Here is a 16,313-nt window from a genome sequence, read left to right on the forward strand (position 1 = left end):
ATATAAGGTTCTATCGAGCGTATTGTGTGAAAGATTAAAGCCCACCGTCAACAAACTGATTGGACCTTATCAGTGTGGCTTTAGACCTGGCAAATCAACAACCGACCAGATATTCACCATGCGCCAAATCTTGGAAAAGACCCGTGAAAGGAGAATCGACACACACCACCTCTTCGTCGATTTCAAAGCTGCTTTCGACAGCACGAAAAGGAGCTGCCTCTATGCCGCGATGTCTGAATTTGGTATCCCCGCAAAACTAATACGGCTGTGTAAACTGACGTTGAGTAACACCAAAAGCTCCGTCAGGATCGGGAAGGACCTCTCCGAGCCGTTCGATACCAAACGAGGTTTCAGACAAGGCGATTCCCTATCGTGCGACTTTTTCAACCTGCTTTTGGAGAAAATAGTTCGAGCCGCAGAACTAAATAGAGAAGGTACCATCTTCTATAAGAGTGTACAGCTGTTGGCGTATGCCGATGATATTGATATCATCGGCCTCAACACCCGCGCCGTTAGTTCTGCTTTCTCCAGGCTGGACAAGGAAGCACAGAAAATGGGTCTGGCAGTGAACGAGGGCAAGACGAAATATCTCCTGTCATCAAACAAACAGTCGTCGCATTCGCGACTTGGCTCTCACGTCACTGTTGACAGTCATAACTTTGAAGTCGTAGATAATTTCGTCTATCTTGGAACCAGCGTAAACACCACCAACAACGTCAGCCTAGAAATCCAACGCAGGATAACTCTTGCCAACAGGTGCTACTTCGGACTGAGTAGGCAATTGAGAAGCAAAGTCCTCTCTCGACAAACAAAAACCAAACTCTATAAGTCACTCATAATTCCCGTCCTGCTGTATGGTGCAGAGTCTTGGACGATGTCAACAACGGATGAGTCGACGTTGCGAGTTTTCGAGAGAAAAGTTCTGCGAAAGATTTATGGTCCTTTGCGCGTTAGCCACGGCGAATACCGCATTCGATGGAACGATGAGCTGTACGAGATATACGACGACATTGACATAGTTCAGCGAATTAAAAGACAGCGGCTACGCTGGCTAGGTCATGTTGTCCGGATGGACGAAAACACTCCAGCTCTGAAAATATTCGACGCAGTACCCGCCGGGGGAAGCAGAGGAAGAGGAAGACCTCCACTCCGTTGGAAGGATCAAGTGGAGAAGGACCTGGCTTCGCTTGGAATATCCAATTGGCGCCACGTAGCGAAAAGAAGAAACGACTGGCGCGCTGTTGTTAACTCGGCTATAATCGCTTAAGCGGTTTCTACGCCAATTAAGAAGAAGAAGAAGAAGATGTATTGGCAGTCAATGAAAATTCTATTCAAGATGAGGAAGTGTTCGCGCAATCTGATACTTGTGTTAAACACCCCTCAACAAAAAATGCTTTGCCAAGCTTAGATTCGCTGCGTGACTATTTTTTCCATAATAATATAGATCCCTTAGAGGATTTTGAAGACATTGAAAGTTTAATCCTAGAGAGTTCTGAAAAACAGAAAGGCCAGAAGAAAATAACTGATTTTTTTAAGAAAATTTTGACAATTTTCAAATTAAATAAATTGACTGAAGTGAAATATAATTTTTAGTTAAACTGAATAAATTTATATGTTCTATTTCTTGTGTGCAATTTTTTGTTTACATCGAATTAATTGTGTATATGCATATATTTTGCATATAAGCGAATACCACTTGTTTGCAATTACCGCCTGTATGCAAAATTTTTTTTACATTATAACAATTGCGTATAGCCGATATCTACTATACATATGTATGTTTTTGTATGAGCTTGCATACATATCGACGCTGATTTTTGCGATCCACGGAAAAATATTTTAGAATTGACTACATTTGGCAATGTATACAAATATATGTACATATAAATATATATGAATGTATGAACATGCAGATCAATGCGAGAGTTAATTTTTACATAAAGTAAAAAGGAGTCAAAAGAATATATTTTGAGCTGCACTGAAATGTGTAGTCTGTTAAGATACAGATTATATTATTTGTTTAGGTTTGCTTACATACATATATATTGTTTGCTTAGATACATTCGCTTTGTTTTAAGATAAGGTTGTTGTGGTACTCAGCTTTCTTTTCTCTTATAATTTAGTTTTTAATTAGCGTCAATTTTCTAAAACTCAACAACCATTTTCCTTTTCGGCTTGCTTTGTTTTCGGTGCCTCTTTTTGCAATTATTGGATGTGTTTGTGGAAATTTTCACTTTTCGTATGTTTGATTAAATTCGTGTTTTTATAATTAATACCTTTAGATAGTATTATATACTTAATAATTTTTTCGTGTTTCATATGTTGTGTTCTTTTAGTTAGTTTTAAATTAGCGTTAATTTTCTAGAACTCACCAACAATTTTCTTCTTTGGCTTGCCTTGTTTTCGGTGCCTTTTTTTTAATTATTCGCTGTGTTATTCCGTCATTTAAGAATTGCTGCCTTTTTTGTTTGACAAAGTCGATCCATGTCCATTGGGACTGATGGAGGTTGACGTTGTTGAGATTGATCTCAAAGGTCTCTACGTTGATATTTGTTTACTTTTTTTCATCCTTTAATTTGGTATCTAGTGATGCTGGTGTCTCTTCTTGGTGGGAATGTATTATTTTTGTATTATCTTTTCCAGGATTCGACGTTGTCCGCTGTTTTAGGGTATATTGCAAATTTTGGTGAAAGTATTATCCACTATTTCAGGATCTTTACTTTTGTACCTTGTTCCACTTTTTCAGGAATTTTCGCTGTCCGCTGTTCCAGGGTCTGTTGTGAATCTTACTAAATTACCCGCTGTCCGTTTCTTTGGGATCTGCTTTTGATTCATTCTGGAAGTATTGTCCGCTGTTACAGGACTTATACTTATATTATTTACCATTTGTTTCTGCACTTTTTCAGGCATTTAGTGCTGGAAGTCCTACTTCCTGTGGAATTTTTTGATTTATTCCTTTCGGAATAAAATCTGGCTTTTTGGATAGCAAATGAATTTGATAAGGAATACATTTCTTAACTCGCGCACATGTAATATAATAATAAGTGATAAAATCATGATTTGAATTTCTGAATGCGCACATGCGTCTACATACATTACTATGAGCAGATAATAAGATTATGATATGAGCATGTGCAGAGCCATAAGATTACTATGATAGAAAATGCACATATGTATGCACATATGTATATATTGTTCTGAGAAATTTAATTTCTATTAGAAAGAAATACTCAGGCTGTTCACGGTAAGGTGGTTATCGGGTTATGTGCTTATTAGATTAAAAATAACCTCTATGCTCCGTGAGCACCCTATGTTATATGGTTATTTGCTTATTTTTACACAAACAGCTGTTCATTGTTTACAATTTTAGTTCAATGAAACTTATACTACCTACTTATAAAATGCCTAAACAAAGTTTAAAAAGCAAAATAATCGATTTTAAAATAAGTTCTGCTATTCAGGAAATGGACTTTATTGAAGGTATGTGCTTATTAAATAATCCGAATTTTAAGGGTTCAAAAAATTCTTTGTATAAAATTTGCAGACATCTTGCGCCCTGAAGAGTGTCATAATGCAATGGATGAAGTACTAGATGAACTGCTAGAGGACATAACTTTAATCATCTGTAGTAGACGGGGAGATGAACTACATATTTCAAAATCTATTCATTGGCGAGAAAATGTTCTGTGTTGCTTTGACGATGGAAGATTTTTACAAATGCTGCGCGTCAGCAAATGACAATTCGCTCATCTCCTAGAAATATTTTCTAATGATATGAACTTTACAAATTCAAGTTTACAAATACCTGTAGATTTGCAACTCGCAATCGTATTGCTCCGATTAGGTTCATCGGGTGAAAGTGCTTCTATACGTAAAATCGCTACAACTTTTGGTGTGGGAAAAATAGTTTTTTCGGCAATTTTGAATAAACTACCCCAATTCATTCATTGGCCTGGACCGGCAGAGCGCCGGGAACTTGTTTTCCAAACATTCTGCGAATTACCATATTGCATTGGTTACATTGACGGTAGCGAACTGGCCGAAAAGCCGAATAAAAATCATGAGGTGTATTTTTCTCGGCAACGAATGTTCTCTATCAAATTGCAAGTCGTATGTGACCATAAGTTACGCATATTACATGCAGAAGTGGGCAATCCCGGAAGCTACCACGATTCTAAAGTGTTTAGGAAATCTCATATTGGAAGAAACACAACTAGCTTATTTAGTGGAGAAGAGTGGAGTGCAGGGGATTCTGCGTATAAGTTGACAAAACATTTAATAACACCATACCGAAGCAATTCTTCTTTAGCAGACTCTGAAAGACAAGCTAAATTCAACAAAATACATAGCCAGTATCGTGTTAGAGTCGAAAATTGTTTCGGTATTCTTCAAGAAAAGTTTTGTAGTTTGAAACAAATGCGGATAAAAATAAAAGACCGTGAAAGTCAAACATTTTTTAATAAATGGGTACTTGTCTGCTGTGTCCTGCACAACATACTCTTGGAAGGACGAGATTCTTCACACTTTGAAAGGCAAAGTGTCGAAGCCCATGGATGCCAATATGATGGAGATGCTATTGTTGCACCTACCCCCGAACTAAAAAGACAAGCACTATACAATTTAATTTTTCAATAAAAATTCATATTTTTGTTTTAATAACAAGTAAGAAAAGTATTTATTTATTTATTGGTTGTTTATATTATTATTTTTATACTTCATTTCAATTTCTAATTTCCTTATTCTTTCATTCTGCTCCAACTCCATTTTTTTGAGTTCGAAATCGTTTTCGATCTTCTTCTTATCATTTTCAAGTTTGTTTACTTCAACTTGCTTCATCCAATTGAATTTTTCTATTTCAAATTGAAGCTGTTTTCCCCGAAAGCTCATTCTTTCAGCTTCTAATGTTGCCAGTTTGTCAATGGCAGTGTTTTGATGTTTGGCCTTAATTTTTTTACAAACGGGCTGGCCGCAGATGAGCCAGATGCCAATAGAGATGTGTCATTTTCTTCCTCCGCTTCGGGTTCGGGCTCTTCCAAATCATGCACAACATTTTCCATAGAGTCGAGTTCCATTGCAGAGGAACTCATTACCACCACCTCAGCTTCCCTCTCCGTAGCAAAAATGTCCGCTAATTGTTTGTAATGCGGACAACTTTTAAGCACTTTATCTGTAATAAAGCAAATCAATTTAATTCCAAAGATGATATTAAAATATATATAAAATCTACCCATCACAGTCAGCTCCACATCGCCATCCAGCGCCCGTGGAATTTAGCCAGTGTTCTGCCGATTTCATTTGGCTTTTTAAATAGCGAAACTTACATTTTAAGATGTTCCACGTTGCTTCAATTTTTGTCACTGCAAGCAACTTACTATAATAAATTTCCGCTGTTGGTTTCTGAAATTAAAGGAGATGTGATTAAATTAAAATACATAAATAACTAATGTGTCGAAAACTAACCTCGACGTTTCGGTGATCCTGCATATAGGACAGCACGGCTTTGATTTCGGCTTCCGTCCATTTTTTCACCTCCGTTTCTCGCCGGCGCTTTCGTATTTCTGTAGACACTAAAATTATAGTATAAATAAATGACAAAATTGTATATTTGTTTTGCACTTTATCTTTTTACTTACTTTGATGATTTTTGTTGATTTTCGTTGATTTTTGCAGATTTTTGATTAATGTTGATGCTTTTGGATGCTTTTTATTCTGATTTTAATTTGCCGATTGTAAACAAAAAACAGCTGTTAATAGCAGATTTTCCAATAAGAAAATCTAAATGGAAATGCCATTCGCTTAGTTTTATTTATTTTTTGTGCTGCCATTTAGTAAAATTGCAACGACTTTCTAACACTGGAAATAAGCAAATAACCACATAATCTGTAAACAAGGGCCTAGGTTGGTCAACTTTGGTTATTTTGTCATACCGCATTTTGTTGTTGTTCACTTAATCACATAACCACATAACCCGATAACCAGCTTATCGTGAACAGCCTAACTATATTTACAAAAATATTTATAGTATAGTATATTATGTAAAAATCAAATTAAATTATTAAATATGCAAATAATATTATTATGCATGCATTCATACAAAATATCATCTCAATCATATCATCATAATCATAATTATTTTTACATGTCAATATGCAATTTCTGTGGGCAAAACACAAAAGCAAACATACATACATATGTATTTGCATACGTATCACATACAAGCGATCCTCTGGCTGAAAGCTAGTATGAAGCATGAAAATATCACAATGCTGTTGGCAGTATCATTAGGACAGTGGTCAGCATTTCTTAGCACAATTGTGCAAACTAACTTCACACGTACGCTTAAGCTCTGTCGTTCAGTCGTTGTCGAGCCAGCAACGAATTAGCATCACGTAAGACTATAGCGCAAAACCAAATATGTCCTGCGAGAAATATTTTATGATTCTAAATGCCTTTGGTGCCATGCAATGACTTTTATGTTCCAAGTCTTTTAAAGATAATAGGGAATATATCCTTAAAAGACATTTTGTTAATTTTCATTATACTATTAATTATTTAGATTAGATGCTTAATTTTCATTCCAATTTCTCACTGGGCTACTTTTCGTGCTCACCAACACAGTGACAGATCCTCTCATGCCGACCACTGTTATAGTTTAGCTTGATGTACAGCGTGTTAAAAAAAATACAAATATAATACTCACTCACGAAGAGTACAACCATATACTGTTCTCCTAATAAACAATACTGTGCTACCTAAAGGTAGAATTAGAGGTGCATAACCATATCTATATAAAACAGCTGATTGAACCAAATTTACAGGGAACAATGTTTCCAATTAGAGGTGCGTTACCATAACAACATGCCCATAACCATAAAAATATAATAACCATAAAAAGCTGTTTGTTGATTTTTTGACATTTTGTTTTATTCGCCTCATAATTTTGTATTTATAAAGCTCGGATTGTTTAACGTAATGCGATTTTTAAACAGCATCCAATTAATAATCTATTAATCAAAATGGATGACATTAAATTAATAGAATGTGTGCGGAATTCGCCATGCCTATATGACAAGAGTCATGCCGATTACAAAAATCAAGAGAAAAAAGGCGTTCTTGGAAGGAAGTCGCCGATAATTTGGAAGTTGATGGTGAGTTCAATATAAATATTATAATATTTAATACAACAATATGTTTGGACATTATAAACAGAAAGTGTTGTTATGAAGCGTTGGGGCAACTTGAGAGAACGCTTCTCAAAAGAAATTAGAATCTCACAAAATGATTCAGGAAGTGGTGCATTCGTAGGAAGGCAGTGGGCGCTATTTGAAAGTTTGCAATTTTTAAGAAGTCACATTATTCCTCGTCCGTAAGTAAAATGCATTATTACCATATCCATGTAAATAATGAGAACATTAATATTAACAGAATGCGACAAAGTGCGCCAATATTGAAACGCAGCGACGAGAACTATGACTTTATTAACATTTCGTCCGAATCTATATCACAAGATCTCTCGCCGTCACCTCCAATTTCCCCTGGGCAGTTAATTCCGTCCGACCAATCAACAATAATTCTGTCCGATCAAACAACAGCAATTCCGTCCGATCAGTCAATTCCGTCTAGTCAGCCATCAGCAAATCCGTCATCAACATCGCGACCACGAAAGCAAAGAGGCAGACAGCTTGACGAGGTGGACACTGCCATCCTCGGAACAGTGAAAACTTTCCAGGAGGTATGTGAGCGTAGAGCGCGTCGAGAAGAGTTTGATGCGGAGATAAGCGGCTTTGGGCACCATGATATGCTCTTCGATTTCAAAAATGAAAAAATCAAGGCAAGCCTTGGTGATGCGTCAATGTACTGACATTGTAATGCAATCGCAAATTGATGAAGAAGAAGAAAGCTTTGTGTATGTGAACTAGTCCCTCAATTATGAGAAGAGTTTTTTAAACTTTTATTACATATTACTTTTTGTTCTTTTAATCAGAACGGTTGAATTTTTGAACCTGAAGTACAAAGGATATAATCCATATAACGTTCTATATAATAATTATTTGTGTTTATTTAATTAATCTTCTGTTGTTATTATTGTTAATCAATATGAATGAAATACACGTAAATTTGCATTTTCAAAATTTTTTTTATTTAATTTAATATGTATGTTTATAAGTGTTTTACTCTATATGGTTTTGAAAAGGTACTGCACCATTGTTCATAAAATAATTGGTGAGGTGTTCTCTGTGGTTATACGCGCTGTTTCGACCCCTGCGTCTGAAAGATTGTGCTGACCGCAATGGTCCCCCACAAGATCTTAATTCGTTTCTCCATGCAACATTTCTTCCATCTCCGTCAGTGTAATGATCTGAGCAGTACCATCGATTCGTATCATGGAGCATTATGAAATTATGAAGCACTAAACATGCTAGTACGATTTTTTCAGCATTTTCAGGATAAAACTCCATTGTTGTTCTTAGCACTCTCCACCTCGCTGTCAAAATCCCAAACGCATTTTCAATAACGCGTCTTGCCCTTGATAGTCTATAATTAAAAATTCGTTGAGCTCTTGTTGTATTTACACCTGGATATGGCTTCATAAGATTATTTTTTAATGGAAAGGCACAGTCTCCAACAAAGTAATGCGGAAACGGGTGGGAAGATAACGGAAGTGGAGTATCAAATGGTAGTGGCAAACGATTTTCTAACAGATCTTCGCCAAATCTCGTTGCATGAAAAATACCTCCATCACTCTGGCTTCCGTAAGCTCCTACGCTAATGGCTGTAAAAGTGTATTTAGCATCACATGCTGCCAACAGTACAATGCTGAAAAACTTTTTATAATTATAATACATGGATCCTGAATTTGGAGGGCATTTTATCGCAATATGTTTTCCGTCGATCGCACCTACACAGTTTGGCATGTTCCACATTTGCGCAAAGTCGGTCGTGATGTCTTTATACTGTTGTTGCGTGGGTTCACTCAGATAAATTGGTGAAAGTATTTCCCAAATAGCCTCACATGTCTCCAGCACTATGTTTCTCACAGTAGTCTTTCCAATTTTGTAGCTCCATGCTAATTTTTTGAAAGGAATTCCATATGCTGAGTACCTAACAATCACCTTAATGAATATAACAAATGGAGTAATAATCACATAAACTTACAGAAGTGTGAGGGACAAACGCTCTTCGGCATGGATTTGTTCCTTGAATTTACCCATTGAAAGTGCCATTAACTTCAAAAAAGTATCATACAACTTCCTATTCATTCTTGTATGGGCAAACAATTCTTGTTCATCCATATCTTTTATTTTTAGGAACGTTTTTTGATGGTAACCGTTTTGGAACCTATTATCATTAATAGGATGGACACGCCATCGCCTTGTTCGTTTGAATTGTTTTTTTTTAGCATATAATGCCATAATATTAAGAAATAAGTTACCAATTTCTTCATCACTGCTAATTTTATTTACTTAGTTTGGCACTTTTGAAATGAAATCAAAAATTCCGAATGAAAGATCAGCTGATTATGGTTATGGCACCAATAATCGATAATAGTAAATATCGTTACGGTTATGACAATGGTTATGGGTATGGCGATATGTTATAGCACCTCTAATTCTACCTTAATTCTGCCCTAAGAAGTATAGTGTACAGTAAAGCCGGATTCATCGTTCTTGTCCGGACAACTCTTTATTTTCTCTCTAAAATATTTTGTCGGAGAGCGTGCTGAAGTACGGTTCATCGTTCATTCGGCACATTTTATTTTGACTGCAGTAAACAGCTGATAATCCGTCATTTGACAGGTGAAATTTTTTTACGAAACAAATAAAAATTCCTTTAAGTGGACAAATTGTACTTATCAATGGAGAGATGTCAGCTAATTAAACTCTTCTGCATAGAAATGCAAAAGCTGTGCTTGCTAATTTGGTGGAAAAGGTTACAAAATCGAAAAGGAAGGGGAGGAAGCTGCGGTGTGCGCAAAATGCTTTTGAAGCGGCCGAAAGAGGGGCATTTTACCCTACTTATTCCAAAAATTCGATTGAATGATGTGGAAACGTTCATAAATTTCCACCGCATGGACCCCAACAGTTTCGATGAACTTCTTCACATATTGGGCCCCAGTATGAGGAACACACCGAATAAAAGTGAGGAAGAAATAACACAAGCAGAAAGATTAGCTTTAACGCTCAGGTAAACATACATATATATTTCCAAATGCATACATATTAGACTTCTGCATGAATGTACCCATATCTAGCTTAACAAACCTGTACAGTAGTGTAGTGTTCTTAAAAATACTGCACTCATTGTTTGCTGTACAGCAGTGGTCGGCATGAGAGGATCTGTCACTGTGTTGGTGAGCACGAAAAGAAGTAGCCCAGTGAGAAATTGGAATTAAATTTAAGCATCTAATCTAAATAACACTGTGGAACATTTTTGAGATTATTGTCTGGGGGTGAGAAATTCCAAGTCAGGGTGATGGTACTAGGTCGGTATAGTATTTTTTTTTTGTTTATGTTAAACTACGTTTTTGCAAAATGTTACAACTAAGCGAAAAAACATCAAGATAAGGAAAAAATGTAAAAGGTCATAAAAAAAATTGACACATACGAACGTCAAACCCTTTGAGGGTTTTACTATACTGACCATCACCCTGACTTGGAATTTCTCACCCCCCAGGTTAGCTGTTGTACTGTGTAATTAATAGTATAATGAAAATTAACAAAATGTCTTTTAAGGATATATTCCCTATTATCTTTAAAAGACTTGGAACATAAAAGGCATTGCTTGGCACCAATTGCATTTATAATCATAAAATATTTCTCGCAGGACATATTTGGTTTTGCGCTATAGTCTTACGTGATGTTAATTCGTTGCTGGCTCGACAACGACTGAACGATAGAGCGTAAGCGTACGTGTGAAGTTAGTTTGCAAAATTGTGCTAAGAAATGCCGACCATTAAGCCGGATTCATCGTTCTTGTCCGGACAACTTTTGTTGGAAATTTTACACGTTCTTTTCCCACTTTGTCTCAGTGAGAGCGTAACCAAAATGTGCTGAACTCTCTTTGTTCGAATCAATTTGATTTTGATTTTCTGTCCGGACAACTTGATGATCAGGACTGCCATTACTCATGTTTTTGTAATTTTCAGCTAAATTGGATGTACGATTTGGAATAAAAACTACAAATTTACATGTAGGCAACCATGTAAACCATTGTCAGCTGTTGTCATTTTTCATCAAAAGTTCGCAATGTTTTCGCCGGCTGGACAAAGTAATTAAAATTTATTACAATTTATTAAGCATTTAATTAAAGTCAATCGTTTTCAGATTTTGCGTTGCTCAAAAAGCTTTTTTCAGAAGTGCAAAAGGAAAAGTACACCTTCTTGTATGATCTCAGCCAAAAGAGTACAAAAATAATAAGCTTAAGCAAATAGCTTGGGGTGAAATCGCGGACGCACTTGAATTGCCAAGTAAGATGCACTATATTTACTAAATAGTTCTTTAATAGTATGTGTTGATTAATTTTATTATGTAGAGGATGAAGTGCAAGTGCTGTGGAAACGTACCCGAAATAAATTTAAAAACGCGCTTGCCAGCAGTAACGCCCTAAGTGGAAGCGCAAGACGAGTACAAAAGCAGATGGATACTTTTTTGTTATCAGAAATGGAATTTTTACGGAAATATGTAGAAGATGAGGAGTAAGTTTTGTTGTTAGTTTCATGACCAAGTCCAAAGTAAATTGTGTAAGAAACGCGCAGGTATTAAATTTCATGAATATATTTACAGACCAACAACTACAAACTACACTGGCATGCAAGAACTTTTTGACGAAATGGCCGGAGATCCTGAAGTCATCAGCTCCTCCATGGATGAATCTTCATCTACCCCAACATTTAAACGCAAGAAGCCAAAACATGGAACTTTTGACACCGAAATGCAAACAGCCTTGCAAAAACTGAATACCTTAGCATCAGGTATTTTAAGTGCGCCACAGGATCCTTTCTATTTATATTTTCAATCAGAAATGGAAAAATTACCAGAGAATGTGAAATCTGAGCTTAAATCTGAAATAATGCAAAAAATATTTCAAGCTCAAAAAATGTATTTGTAATTTTTGTATTTGTATTTGTATTTTGTTTGCTAATCACCAAAATAAAGACAGTTAACTTAGTTTGGAAGTGTTTATTCAAATGCAATTTCATATATTTTCTGGCAAGTTTTTGAAATAATTTGTATACATTCTCCTTACTGCAATAGCATCTTGAGATGCATGGTTACTGTGAGAAGACATCACTGGTTGCAGAAAACTTTGCAAAATGGGTTGCTCTTCGCGTTGTATGTTTTGTAGGTGTACACATACATCATCCGGTGCTGATTTTTCACGAAGCCAATTATGCAGGCAAACGGTGGCCTTCACAATATTTCTTGCGGTTTGCTTACTTGCTATAATTGGTTTCCGGAATATCCGAAAGCGACTGGCCATAATACCAAATGCGTTTTCAACAACTCTTCGCGCTCTAGACAGATGCTTGTTGAAAATAACTTCTTCTTGTGGTAAATTCATGATATTCCGACCTGGATATGGACGCATAATGTTTCTCCGCAAAGGAAAAGCCTCATCCGCTAGAAAAACAAATGGAGCAACTTCATTTGAGTTGGGAAGCAGTTTTCCCTCCCCAATTTTCAAATCTGCTGGATGATGCAAAATTTTGTACCCAAACCTACAACTTTTAAATACACCGCCGTCGCTGTTATGTCCCAATGCTCCTATGTCCACCATAATAAATTTGTAATTGGCATCAGCCACTGCCATTAAAATTATACTATGCGTATGTTTATAGTTGTATGTCAGCGAATTGTGGTTCGGAAACGCCTGAAAATTGGTAAGCGTTAATATCGGATTTCTTGAATTGATGTAAATGGTAAAGTTTTAAGAAAAAATGAGAAACGATGAATAGTGAGTAAAGTAAATATGTATATATGTACATAGGTGGGTAAGTATGCTAACAGGTAGGCATGTAAAAAGATAATCTAGGGTATATTTATGTGTTTATAGACAGATTTAAGCGAAGTTAATATTATACGTACCTGTACAACAACATGTTTCCCGTCTATTGCTCCTAGGCAATTGGGAAACCCCCACTTCAAAAAAAAATCGTCAGCGACATTTGCCCAAACCTCTTCTGAAGGAGCAGGAAAAACGAATTGCAATTTTTTCCATATGAGCTCACAAGTCTCCCTTATAATATTGGATGTTGTGGATGCACCAATTCGGAAACCATAAAATCCGATCGATTTCATGCTATCGCCGCTTGCTAGATATCTAAGAAATAATCATTTATGTATGTATGTATATATGCATTTGGAAATATATATGTATGTTTACCTGAGCGTTAAAGCTAATCTTTCTGCTTGTGTTATTTCTTCCTCACTTTTATTCGGTGTGTTCCTCATACTGGGGCCCAATATGTGAAGAAGTTCATCGAAACTGTTGGGGTCCATGCGGTGGAAATTTATGAACGTTTCCACATCATTCAATCGAATTTTTGGAATAAGTAGGGTAAAATGCCCCTCTTTCGGCCGCTTCAAAAGCATTTTGCGCACACCGCAGCTTCCTCCCCTTCCTTTTCGATTTTGTAACCTTTTCCACCAAATTAGCAAGCACAGCTTTTGCATTTCTATGCAGAAAAGTTTAATTAGCTGACATCTCTCCATTGATAAGTACAATTTGTCCACTTAAAGGAATTTTTATTTGTTTCGTAAAAAAATTTCACCTGTCAAATGACGGATTATCAGCTGTTTACTGCAGTCAAAATAAAATGTGCCGAATGAACGATGAACCGTACTTCAGCACGCTCTCCGACAAAATATTTTAGAGAGAAAATAAAAAGTTGTCCGGACAAGAACGATGAATCCGGCTTTACTGTACACTATACTTCTTAGGGCAGAATTAAGGTAGAATTAGAGGTGCTATAACATATCGCCATACCCATAACCATTGTCATAACCGTAACGATATTTACTATTATCGATTATTGGTGCCATAACCATAATCAGCTGATCTTTCATTCGGAATTTTTGATTTCATTTCAAAAGTGCCAAACTAAGTAAATAAAATTAGCAGTGATGAAGAAATTGGTAACTTATTTCTTAATATTATGGCATTATATGCTAAAAAAAAACAATTCAAACGAACAAGGCGATGGCGTGTCCATCCTATTAATGATAATAGGTTCCAAAACGGATACCATCAAAAAACGTTCCTAAAAATAAAAGATATGGATGAACAAGAATTGTTTGCCCATACAAGAATGAATAGGAAGTTGTATGATACTTTTTTGAAGTTAATGGCACCTTCAATGGGTAAATTCAAGGAACAAATCCATGCCGAAGAGCGTTTGTCCCTCACACTTCTGTAAGTTTATGTGATTATTACTCCATTTGTTATATTCATTAAGGTGATTGTTAGGTACTCAGCATATGGAATTCCTTTCAAAAAATTAGCATGGAGCTACAAAATTGGAAAGACTACTGTGAGAAACATAGTGCTGGAGACATGTGAGGCTATTTGGGAAATACTTTCACCAATTTATCTGAGTGAACCCACGCAACAACAGTATAAAGACATCACGACCGACTTTGCGCAAATGTGGAACATGCCAAACTGTGTAGGTGCGATCGACGGAAAACATATTGCGATAAAATGCCCTCCAAATTCAGGATCCGTGTATTATATTATAAATAGTTTTTCAGCATTGTACTGTTGGCAGCATGTGATGCTAAATACACTTTTACAGCCATTAGCGTAGGAGCTTACGGAAGCCAGAGTGATGGAGGTATTTTTCATGCAACGAGATTTGGCGAAGATCTGTTAGAAAATCGTTTGCCACTACCACTTGATACTCCACTTCCGTTATCTTCCCATCCGTTTCCGCATTACTTTGTTGGAGACTGTGCCTTTCCGTTAAAAAATAATCTTATGAAGCCGTATCCAGGTGTAAATACAACAAGAGCTCAACGAATTTTTAATTATAGACTATCAAGGGCAAGACGCGTTATTGAAAATGCGTTTGGGATTTTGACAGCGAGGTGGAGAGTGCTAAGAACAACAATGGAGTTTTATCCTGAAAATGCTGAANAAATCGTACTAGCATGTTTAGTGCTTCATAATTTCATAATGCTCCATGATACGAATCGATGGTACTGCTCAGATCATTACACTGACGGAGATGGAAGAAATGTTGCATGGAGAAACGAATTAAGATCTTGTGGGGGACCACTGCGGTCAGCACAATCTTTCAGACGCAGGGGTCGAAACAGCGCGTATAACCACAGAGAACACCTCACCAATTATTTTATGAACAATGGTGCAGTACCTTTTCAAAACCATATAGAGTAAAACACTTATAAACATACATATTAAATTAAATAAAAAAAATTTTGAAAATGCAAATTTACGTGTATTTCATTCATATTGATTAACAATAATAAGAACAGAAGATTAATTAAATAAACACAAATAATTATTATATAGAACGTTATATGGATTATATCCTTTGTACTTCAGGTTCAAAAATTCAACCGTTCTGATTAAAAGAACAAAAAGTAATATGTAATAAAAGTTTAAAAAACTCTTCTCATAATTGAGGGACGAGTTCACATACACAAAGCTTTCTTCTTCTTCATCAATTTGCGATTGCATTACAATGTCAGTACATTGACGCATCACCAAGGCTTGCCTTGATTTTTTCATTTTTGAAATCGAAGAGCATATCATGGTGCCCAAAGCCGCTTATCTCCGCATCAAACTCTTCTCGACGCGCTCTACGCTCACATACCTCCTGGAAAGTTTTCACTGTTCCGAGGATGGCAGTGTCCACCTCGTCAAGCTGTCTGCCTCTTTGCATTCGTGGTCGCGATGTTGATGACGGATTTGCTGATGGCTGACTAGACGGAATTGACTGATCGGACGGAATTGCTGTTGTTTGATCGGACAGAATTATTGTTGATTGGTCGGACGGAATTAACTGCCCAGGGGAAATTGGAGGTGACGGCGAGAGATCTTGTGATATAGATTCGGACGAAATGTTAATAAAGTCATAGTTCTCGTCGCTGCGTTTCAATATTGGCGCACTTTGTCGCATTCTGTTAATATTAATGTTCTCATTATTTACATGGATATGGTAATAATGCATTTTACTTACGGACGAGGAATAATGTGACTTCTTAAAAATTGCAAACTTTCATAGCGCCCACTGCCTTCCTACGAATGCACCACTTCCTGAATCATTTTGTGAGATTCTAATTTCTTTTGAG

At 36.4% G+C, this 16,313-nt stretch overlaps 2 long non-coding RNA genes across 2 annotated transcripts; one reads left to right on the forward strand and one right to left on the reverse strand.

Annotated features, from left to right (window-relative positions):
* Positions 1 to 5,346: 5,346 nt before the first annotated feature.
* Positions 5,347 to 5,990, reverse strand: LOC126766522 (uncharacterized). Its single transcript, XR_007668902.1, has 3 exons — positions 5,634 to 5,990; positions 5,461 to 5,567; positions 5,347 to 5,397 (listed from the first exon to the last, which is right to left on the reverse strand). It is a non-coding gene; the product is annotated as an uncharacterized LOC126766522 (long non-coding RNA).
* Positions 5,991 to 7,044: 1,054 nt separating this feature from the next.
* On the forward strand, positions 7,045 to 7,801 carry LOC126766523 (uncharacterized). Its single transcript, XR_007668903.1, has 3 exons — positions 7,045 to 7,148; positions 7,210 to 7,366; positions 7,438 to 7,801. It is a non-coding gene; the product is annotated as an uncharacterized LOC126766523 (long non-coding RNA).
* The last annotated feature ends 8,512 nt before the right edge of the window (positions 7,802 to 16,313 follow it).

Source organism: Bactrocera neohumeralis, unplaced genomic scaffold (genome assembly GCF_024586455.1).
Source record: "Bactrocera neohumeralis isolate Rockhampton unplaced genomic scaffold, APGP_CSIRO_Bneo_wtdbg2-racon-allhic-juicebox.fasta_v2 ctg1547, whole genome shotgun sequence".
NCBI lineage: Eukaryota > Metazoa > Arthropoda > Insecta > Diptera > Tephritidae > Bactrocera > Bactrocera neohumeralis.